Raw genomic sequence first — 11,003 nt, 5'->3', positions numbered from 1 at the left:
ATCCCTGTCCAAGGATATTTCACCATATTTCGGGTCCTGGTGAAATCTATATATATATATATATATATATATATATATATATACACACACACACACACACACTTTTTTTTTCTTCCCTGGTAGCTCAAATGGTAAAGAATCTATTTGCAATGCTGGAGACCCAGGTTTGGCCTCTGGGATGGGATGATCCCCTGGAGAAGGGAATGACAACCCACTCCAGTCTTCTTGCCTGGAGAATCTCATTGACAGAGGAGACTGGCGGGCTACAGTCTCCTGTAAGTCCATGGGGTTGCAAAGAGTCAGACATGACTGAGCAATTAACACTTCTACTTTGAAACAGCCTTGAAAAATAGAGATAGCATTCTCTTCTAGCGAAAAGAACACATTTGTTTCCCGACTAGGAGGATAAAGACAATGTCTCTCTCCAGGGCAAAGGTTGACAGGTTTACTTTCAGGTCATTATGAAAGATGGGGGTTTACTAAGCTCCGAGTTCCTCAGCTGCAAACTCCTTCCAGTGCAGCATACCTCTGGGTGACTTGGGAGGCAAGAGGAACCAGTGAAACATGAAGCTCCTACTGCCTGCTGTGCTGTTCATAGAAGGTCCTTTGTCTCTGGTCCAGATGTCTCAGGTTTTGTCAGCATCTATGAAACTGTAGCAGGCAGACCTGTTCACTTGCTGGGGTACAAATCTCAGCCCCTTCACAGTTATTAACAATCCAAGGACTCCTAACCCGATGACCCAGCATCCTGAAGCCATGTGTTTCTACATCAGTCACTAATTTTGTGATCATTTGTTATGGCAGCAACAGAAAATATGCCAGGCAAGGTATTTTTGTACTAAGTCTTCCTTCCCGGGGGCACTGACCACAGACCCAGGGTTCCTGAGAATAAGGAAAACTGAAAAGCTTAGTTCTGGGACACTTGCCTGATTCTTATATCCTGACTTAGCAAGGATCCTAGGAAGAGTGTCAAGGAAGAAGGGAGAAAACAGACACTGCTCCCCTGTTTTCCTCTCCTCTTCAAGTGAGAAAATTGAAAAGTGCATATCATAAGGTTTACACTCTAGGAATAAAAGAAAAAAGGTCTAGTTTGACATCCACAAAGTAAAGATGATACAAACATATCAATAGGAGCACCAATTACATAGGCCCTAGCCTGGTGAAGATCACTCAGAGCTATGCATGCACAGAATAAGGGCTTCCCTGGTGGCTCAGATGGTAAAGAATTGGCCTGCAACATGGGACACCCAGGCTCAATTCCTGGGTTGGGAAGATCCTCTGGAGAAGGGAATGACTACCCATGCCTGGAGAACTCCAAGGACAGAGAAGTCTGGGGTCACAAAGAGTCGGACATGACTGAGTAACTAATATATATGCACAGAGAATCACTCTACAGGGCAGGAGAGGAATCAGTTCTCACCCCATCCCTATATTCAACCCACATAAAATCATGTAGAACTTGTACTCATGAGTTTACACAGGGCAACCAATATAGCCTGAAATACATGAAAAAAGTAAGAGGTAAAACTAAAGCTCCACAGAGAGCTTGGCTCACCTGTGAAAAAGGAAACTTCTCCCACCCTAGGGCAAAATCCTCCCATGAATTCTCCTTACCTCATGAAGAAAGCCTTCTTTCTGTGGGGATCACCACAGTCGAGCATCTAAAGTATACTAAATGATACGGGGATTTTTGCTTAAATCCAAAAGGAATCTGTCTCCATAAAAAATGTTTCTTTCCTCAACAGATAATGCACAGAATCTCCTTCCTAACCAAACACACCTTTTCTCCTCCCAAACGTCCTAAATTATCTAGCTGTGAATCTCAAAATTATTAAAACGTTTTACATTGCTTTTAGCCTGTGACTTGATATTCAAATGTCACTTAAACCAGTCTGAAAATAAAAAATCAATTAAAAAAGAAAACTTCCCCATCACATAGAGCTACTGGAAAGTTCATCTCATGAGTAATAATTTATAGACAAGGTAATATATTATTTACCAAGCAAGTCATTTGCATCATTTACAGCGTCCTCTTCACTTGAGTAACAAACAACAACATATACCACACTAAGGATTATCAGGTGGCTTAAGATACTTCATCACCTTTCTTGTGAGGTAATCGGAGATCCTGACAGTCACTAATCCAGTAATTCCAGTAACATGCTTTTGAAGAAGACAGCAAATGTGCTATTTAAATATTTCAGTAGTTTAAATAAAGAGCCTTTATAAAGAAAAGCCAATATAAAAGTTAATGTACTGATAGAATAAACCTAAATCAAGAATACGAAAATTAGGGACTTCCCTGGCAGTCTGGTGGTTAAGACTCCACACCTGCTAAGCAGGAGCACAGATTTGATCCCTGATCTGGGAACTTAGATCGCAAATGCTGGGTGACCATAAAGCAAAACAAACAACAACAACAAATTTAAAAATAAAAAGTTGGGAGAGTGATGGGAGAGTTTAAATTTTTGAGAGACATCTGGTCAGACACTATATGAATGTCTACAATTAGGTTGTTTGAACTTTAATTCCTTAATAAATGGAGCTATTAGAAATTTCACTGGCCTAAAAACACCATGTGGAGAAGGCAATGGCACCCCACTCCAGTACTCTCTCCTGGAAAAGCCCATGGATGGAGGAGCCTGGTAGGCTGCAGTCCATGGAGTCGCTAAGAGTCAGACACAACTGAGCAACTTCACTTTCACTTTTCCTTTCATGCACTGGAAAAGGAAATGGCAACCCACTCCAGTGTTCTTGCCTGGAGAATCCCAGGGACAGGGGAGCCTGGTGGGCTGCCGTCTATGGGGTCGCACAGAGTCGGACACGACTGAAGTGACTTAGCAGCAGCAGCAAGAGTACCATGAAAAAATTACTAAGTTCTAAGGGAAGGAAAGTTATGACCAACCTAGACAGCATATTAAAAAGCAGAGACATTATTTTGTCAGCAAAGGTCTGTCTAGTCAAGGCTATGGTTTTTCCAGTGGTCATGTACGGATGTGAGAGTGGGACTATAAAGAAAGCTGAGCACTAAAGAATTGATGCTTTTGAACTGTGGTATTGGAGAAGACTCTTGAGAGTCCCTTGGACTGCAAGGAGATCCAACCAGTCCATCCTAAAGAAGATCAGTCCTGGGTGTGCATTGGAAGGACCAATGTTGAAGCTGAAACTCCAATACTTTGGCCACCTGATGCGAAGAACTGACTCATTTGAGAAGACCCTGATGTTGGGAAAGATTGAGGGCAGGAGGAGAAGGGGACAACAGAGGATGAGATGGTTGGATGGCAACACTGACTCAGTGGACATGGGTTTGGGTGGACTCCGGGAGTTGGTGATGAACAGAGAGGCCTGGCGTGCTGCGGTTCATGGGGTCTCAAAGAGTCAGACACGACTGAGCGACTGAACTGAATTGAACTGAAGGGTGCAATGAAACAAGAAGATTTAGGGACAAACTGAGGTTTAAAGGACATTGAGAGCCTGCTCAGAGCAGAATCACGGAAGTATCCACCATGCAGTCTCAGGCTTAGGGTCAGGGCTAGTTTCTACATAATTACACATGGTGGGGCCTTTTCTTTCACGTGGCCTGACTCTAAAGAAAAGGACTTCCTGGAAGTCCAGGGTTAGGATTTCCACTTTCACTGCAGGGGCCCAGATTCTATCCCTGGGTGGGGAACTCACAGCCACAACCACTTGTGAGATCTTGTGGCTTAAGATCTCACAAGCCATATAGTGTGGCAAAAAAAAAAAAAAAATTTGTGTCCTGGATTTACTTAAACACAAAAACAAATCCTAATAATAACAACAACAAAAAAAAACATTATTTTTCAATGTTGATTTGGGGACAGAACTACTATAGAGTTCCCTAAGTATTAAGTGTGAGAAAGTCTGCTGAAATTTAAATACACTCCTCATGAAGAAATGGTGGAACTTTATGTTGAGATTCATTCAGCAACTTCATAACAGCCCATTATAAACTTTTTGAAATTTATTCTAAATTAGGAGTTGGAAGACTAGTACTATAAAAGGCCAGATAGTAAATATTTCTAAATTTTTTTTTTTACAACTTTAAAAATGTAAAAGCCAAAAAGAAGTGAGTATAGTCACATCATTCAGCCAATCTCCAGATCACTTTACATCTTGCAAAACTGAAATTCTGTCCCCGTTGAACTAACAATCCCCCATTTCCCCTGTACACCAATGTATATAGCAGTATTGGGTACTGTTAGTGGATCAGAAGGAGGATTCTCTGATCAAGGTCAAAAGCAGCAGAGAAGGATCATATCCATACCTCCTTCTCCAGGTACACACACCAGTGTTCACAGCAGCATTATTCAAAATGGGCAAAAAATGGAAAGAACCTCATTGTCCATTGACAAACGAATGGATATACAAAATGTGGTTTATACCTACAGTGCAATACTGCTTGTGCCCAGCTGCTCAGCCGTGTCCAACTCTTTGAGAACAAAACCAATATTCCATTGTATGTATAAACCACACTTTATCCATTCATCTGCTGACGGACAGTTGGGTTCTTTCCATTTTTTGCCGATTTTGAATAATGTCCCTGTGAACATTGGTTTCCACTTTCTGCTTGTTGTGAATAATGCTTCTATGAACATTGGGGAATGGATTATCATTTAGCCTTAAAAAAGATGGAAATCCTGATAGGTGCTACAACACAGATAAACCCTGAGAACATTATGCTAACTAAAGTAAGTCAGACACCAAAGGACAAATATTCCATGCCTCCACTTCTATACAGTATCAATACCTAGAGGAGTCAAATTCAAAAAGAGGCAGAAAGTAGAAAAGTGGTCACTGTTAGTAGAACAGGGTCTGGGGCAAAGCGGAATGGAGACTTAGTGTTTAATGAGCACAGAACTTCAGCTGCACGATGAAAAAGGCCCAGAGGCGGGCAGTGGTGACAGTGGCACAGCAGTGTGAATGAGCTTATCACCACTGAATTGTAACCTCTTAAAAAGAGTCAAAATGGTAAACTTTATGTTATGTGTTTTTTACCACAATTTAAAAAAATATATAAAAACTGTTCTAGGTCAGAGTCATACAGAAGCAGACTAGTGACCACAACTGGGTTGCATTCTATAGTTTGCTTTAAGTCACTGAATGAAATGAAACCACTAAATGGAATGAACAAAATGACATAAAATAATTTTTAAAATTATAATTCATTTTTATTTCAACGTGAACATATTACAATGTCATATTTAATATACTTATTGCAGTTACCAAAATTTATAAACACAACTACAGTATTTATGGATCAAAAAATACTGGAGTCTCTTTAAGATGAGGTAGAATGTATGTAAAGACAGGATGTAAAGACAGGGTGATACACACAAGTATCCACAGCTTTACCTGTTGGAGAAGTAGGGAGATACAGGAGAGGTAGAGATGAATTAATCATGGTGTCTGCAACAAAGCATAAAACGTAGCCTGAAAGATGTGGTGGGTAAAGCTGAAACGAGGGGTGAAAATACCCAGTTTCAAAGTTCAGATTTCAAAGTCTGGTATTACAGCCTATACCACTTTTACCTTCTTCCCCACTCACCTGGTGCATAGTAAACCATTTTCCTTCCATCTGGCCGGGGCAGGGGCGGGGAGTGCAGTGACACATTACAAAATTAAGCATACTGCTGGAGATTTGCCCTGAGCTCCCCCCTGCATTCTTGCAACATTTAAACCTAAAACTCACTTAATTCTTTGATTGGTTGGCACAATATCAGACTTTGAAGGCAACATATTCCTAAAGGAGAAAAGCCTGAGGCAATTTCTCCAGTCTTCAAGTCAGCTCAAAGCAAAAAAAAAAAAAAATCAATAATCAGTTTCAGACTAGGTAGAGGGTATATACATACATTGACAAAAGATACTGTTTCAGTTATCGATTCACTGGAACAAATCCAACAAAGAACCCTAAACTCAGTGAGGGAAAACCATTTCATTTTACTCATGGACTTTTTTTAACTTCATTTTTTTAGAGCAGTTTTGGGTTTACAATAAAATGGAAAGAAATGTACAGAGAGAATTCCCACATCCCCTCCACTCCCACACATGCATGGCCTCCCCCCATCATCAGCATGATTCACCTGAATGGTACATTTTTCATCAAGGATGAATCTAAACTGATCCATCATAATCACCCAAAGACCATAGTTAACCATCTAGAGTCCACAGTTTACCTTAGGGTTCACTCTTGGTTTTTGTACATTCTGGGTTAGGACAAAATTATAATGACATATATTCATCATTATCATATCATATAGAATATTTTCACTGCCCTAAAAACCCGCTGGGTTCTGCCTATTCATCTGGCAATTACTGATCCCATCTGACAATTATTCATCTTTTTATTGTTTCCATAGTTTTGTCTTTTCCAGAATGTCATACACTTGGAATCATATTGTATGTAGGCTTTTCAGATTGGCTTCTTTCACTTGGTAATACGAATTTAAGATTCCTCCATGTCTTTTGATTGCTTGATAGCTCAGTTCTTTTTAGTGCTGAATAATACTCCATTGTCTGAATGCATCACTGTTTCTTAACCTGTTTATCTACCAAAAGACATCTTGGTTGCTTCCAAATTTGGACAATTATGAACAAAGGTGCTATAAACATCCATGTGCAGGTGGTTTTTTGTGTGTGTGGACATAAGGTTTCAACTATCTTTGGATAACCAATAAGGAGTGTGATTGGTGGATTGTATACTAAGAGTGTATTTCATTCTGTGAGAAACCACCAAACTGTCTTCCAAAGTACCTGTACCATTTCTCACTCCCACTAGCAGTGCGTGAGAGTTCACACACTGGTGAAATCCTCACTAGCATTTGGTGTTGTCAGTTCCAGATTCTGGCCATTTTAATAGGGATGTGGTGGTATGTTGTTGTTCTAACTTGCATTTCTCAGATTACATATGATGTGGAGCATCTTTCCACTATATCTGGTATCTTTGACATCTGGTATTATTTGACATCTGGATATCTTCTTGGGTGAGTTCTGCAAAGAAAGTTGGCCCATGTTTTAATTAAGCTTTTGTTTCCTTACTGCTGCATTTTAAGAGCTCTTTGTACATTTTTGGATCACAGTCCTTTAACAGATGTGCCTTTTCCAAATTTTCCTCCCAGTCTGTGCCTTTCTCCTAGTTCTCTTGAGCTCATGGATTCTTCAGGCCAGGAATCAGGGTAAGGCAGAGCTGGAATGGTTTCCTCTGGTCCACAAGTTTAGCACCTCAGCTTGAAAGACTCAAAATGCTGATGGGTGACTCCAGTTCTGGGAGCCAGAATCAGCTTCTCCTCTCACATGGTAGGCACTTGGGCTGGCTACCTGGAGGGCTGGGCTCAGCTGTCACTGTCACTCAGCATATCTTCAAGGGAGCTTCTGATGTATATTTGGCTCTTCACAGCACATCAGCCTCTGGCAGACTTCTTACATGATGGCTGAGAGTTCAGAAAGCAAGTATTCCAACAGACAAGGTAGAGTGGCCTAGCCTCTGAAGTCACATGGTAACTATGATCACCTTTCACTATACTCTAGTGGTCCAATCAGCCATGCCCCACCTATATTTAAGGGAGGGGATTCAGAGTCTCTATCTGTATGGGACAAGTAAAGAAATTGCAGCCACATTTTAAAACCATCACAGACATATTTGCATAGAGAAATGGGAGGATACAGGCCAAGGGCTTAACAATGTGCACCTCTCAGAATCCCTCAAAGCAAATTTTGCTAACCTATTATTTTAAGTCAGACTAATCCAAACATACCCTCCATGGATGGCAACCTTTCACCTACTGATTTTCAAAGGACACAGTAACATCAGCAGAAATTCATTTTCTCTATGTACATTGCATCAAGAATGACTAACAGTTTGCTTTTGACCCTAGAACCACCTGCTAGTCATAACCATTTACTTTTCAAACACGATCAAGTTCAGATCCACGCTCAAACTTAGGCTAACTCATATTCAGAAAGAATACAGAGAATACCTATAGCAAGTCAGGAGAAGAAAATGCCAACCCACTCCAGGATTCTTGCCTGGAAAATCCCACTGACAGAGGAACCTGGCAGGCCATGGGGTTGCAAAGAGTCGGACATGACTGAGCAACTAAACATAGCAAGTAAAGCAAGGAGATGAGGATAAGGCCAACACTATGGCTGCTGAAATCAGAGGCCGTTCCCTGTCTCAGTGATTACTAGGCTTTAGGATTTCATGGGCCAAGAATAATTTCAAAAGTAAACTAAATGGAGCAAATAAAGTTACTTTCTTATTTTCCAAAGTAAAAATATTTAGAAAGCAACTATTCTTTTATTATCCTCACATGAAAGGAAAATAGAACAATTTCAAAATAAAGCATAATCATTTAGAAAGAATAGACTAGACTAAATAAAAAACTACATAATTTTTTTTTCCTCATTTCTCTGCTGACCTGCAGAAACTTCACTGTGGATGAAGTTCACATACTGGGGTGGGAAACCACCTGTATAGTTGACATTCCAGTCCCTTCCCTTCCTTGCTTTATTCTTTTTTTTTTTTTTCATTTATTTTTATTAGTTGGAGGCTAATTACTTTACAATATTGTAGTGGTTTTTGCCATACATTGACATGAATCAGCCATGGATTTACATGTGTTCCCCATCCCGATCCCTCCTCCCGCCTCCCTCCCCCATCCCATCCCTCTGGGTCTTCCCAGTGCACCAGCCCTGAGCACTTGTCTCATGCATCCAACCTGGTCTGGTGATCTGTTTCACCCTTGATAGTATACTTGTTTCAGTGCTGTTCTCTCAGAACATCCCATCCTCGCCTTCTCCCACAGAGTCTAAAAGTCTGTTCTGTACATCTGTGTCTCTTTTTCTGTTTTGCATATAGGGTTATCATTACCATCTTTTTAAATTCCATATTTATGCATTAGTATACTGTATTGGTCTTTATCTTTCTGGCTTACCTCACTCTGTCTAATGGGCTCCAGTTTCATCCATCTCATTAGAACTGACTCAAATGAATTCTTTTTAATGGCTGAGTAATATTCCATAGTGTATATGTACCACAGCTTCCTTATCCATTCGTCTGCTGATAGGCATCTAGGTTGCTTCCATGTCCTGGCTATTATAAACAGTGCCGCAGTGAACATTGGGGTGCACATGTCTCTTTCAGATCTGGTTTCCTCAGTATGTATGCCCAGGAGTGGGATTGCTGGGTCATATGGCAGTTCTATTTCCAGGTTTTTAAGGAACCTCCACACTGTTCTCCATAGTGGCTGTACTAGTTTGCATTCCCACCAACAGTGTAAGAGGGTTCCCTTTTCTCCACACCCTCTCCACCATTTATTGCTTGTAGACTTTTGGAAAGCAGCCATTCTGACTGGCATGTAATGGTACCTCATTGTGGTTTTGACTTGCATTTCTCTGATAATGTGTGATGTTGAGCATCTTTTCATGTGTTTGTGTTAGCCATCTGTATGTCTTCTTTGGAGAAATGTCTGTTTAGATCTTTGGCCCATTTTTTGATTGGGTCATTTGTTTTTCTGGAATTGAGCTGCAAGAGTTGCTTGTATATTTTTGAGAATAATCCTTTGTCTGTTTCTTCATTTGCTATTACTTTCTCCCATTCTGAAGGCTGTCTTTTCACCTTGCTTATAGTTTCCTTTGTTGTGCAAAAGCTTTTAAGTTTCATTAGGTCCCATTTGTTTATTTTTGCTTTTATTTCCAATATTCTGGGAGGTGGGTCATAGAGGATCTTGCTGTGATTTATGTCGGAGAGTGTTTTGCCTATGTTCTCCTCTAGGAGTTTTATAGTTTCTGGCCTTACATTTAGATCTTTAATCCATTTTGAGTTTATTTTTGTGTATGGTATTAAAAGGTGTTCTAGTTTCATTCTTTTACAAGCGGTTGACCAGTTTTCCCAGCACCACTTGTTAAAGAGGTTGTCTTTTTTCCATTGTATATCCTTGCCTCCTTTGTTGAAGATAAGGTGTCCATAGGTTTGTGGATTTATCTCTGGGCTTTCTATTCTGTTCCATTCTTGCTTTATTCTAATAGTTCTAGAACTTCAGCTTGCTCCTAGAAATTCAATCTAAAAGACAAATAAGGAAATGATTATAACACACAACAAGTGCTATAAGCATATGGGGAGCAAGGGGGAATCAAGGAACGTTCCACAAATTATGTGAAAAAGATTTGTCCAAGAGAAGGAATGGGGAAGATTATTATGGATGCCAATGACTGTAGCTGAAAGGCACAGGGGCAATCTATGTATCCAAGGCAACCATACGGTGTACCAAAAAAGTAAGTAGTGATTATACTTGGTTGTAGAGTAAATGTTACTTTATTTTTCTATTTTCCAAAATTTAACAATGGAGCATGTATTAATTAATGATCAGAAAATTTTAAAATAATGATATCAATTTTATAGGTTAGCTTAGGAAGAACAAACAAAAGGCCCATTTCCCCTTAAAAAAAGCAGTATTAAAAGAGGCCAGGGGGACTTCCCTGGTGGTCCAGTGGCTAAGACTCCAAGCTCCCAATGAAGGGGGCCAGGGTTCAATCCCTGGTCAGGGAACTAGATCCCATGTGCCACAACTAAGACCCAGTGCAGCCAAATCATAAATAAATAAAATTATTTTAAAAAAGAAAAAAAAAAAGAGGCCAGGTTGTAAAAAGGAGATGCTATCAAGCTGCAGGCTCTAGCTAGGACAGATGACACTAGGGAAGACGACATTCTGCCAGTGCCTCTGTCAGAATCCTAGGCTCGGTATATTCAATACTGTAGGACTTCTTGTCCATAGATGGTCATTATCAGAAATTCTCAGGCGGTAGGTATGGACAGATCCAATGCTCGAGTCAGACACCAAGGTTAGAATCCTGGCTCTACCACTAACTAGTTCAACAAGTTCCTCAAACTTTATCCTTAAATACTTGAATCTGTTTTCTTATCTGTGACATGGAAAACAGCCTACCTTTTAGGAATTTTGTACAGATCAACTGATATAATGTAAGAA

This window comes from Cervus canadensis, chromosome 1 (genome assembly GCF_019320065.1).
Source record: "Cervus canadensis isolate Bull #8, Minnesota chromosome 1, ASM1932006v1, whole genome shotgun sequence".
NCBI classification, from domain to species: Eukaryota; Metazoa; Chordata; class Mammalia; order Artiodactyla; family Cervidae; genus Cervus; species Cervus canadensis.
The sequence above is the reverse complement of the archived record's forward strand: the minus strand, read 5'-3'. Positions refer to the sequence as shown.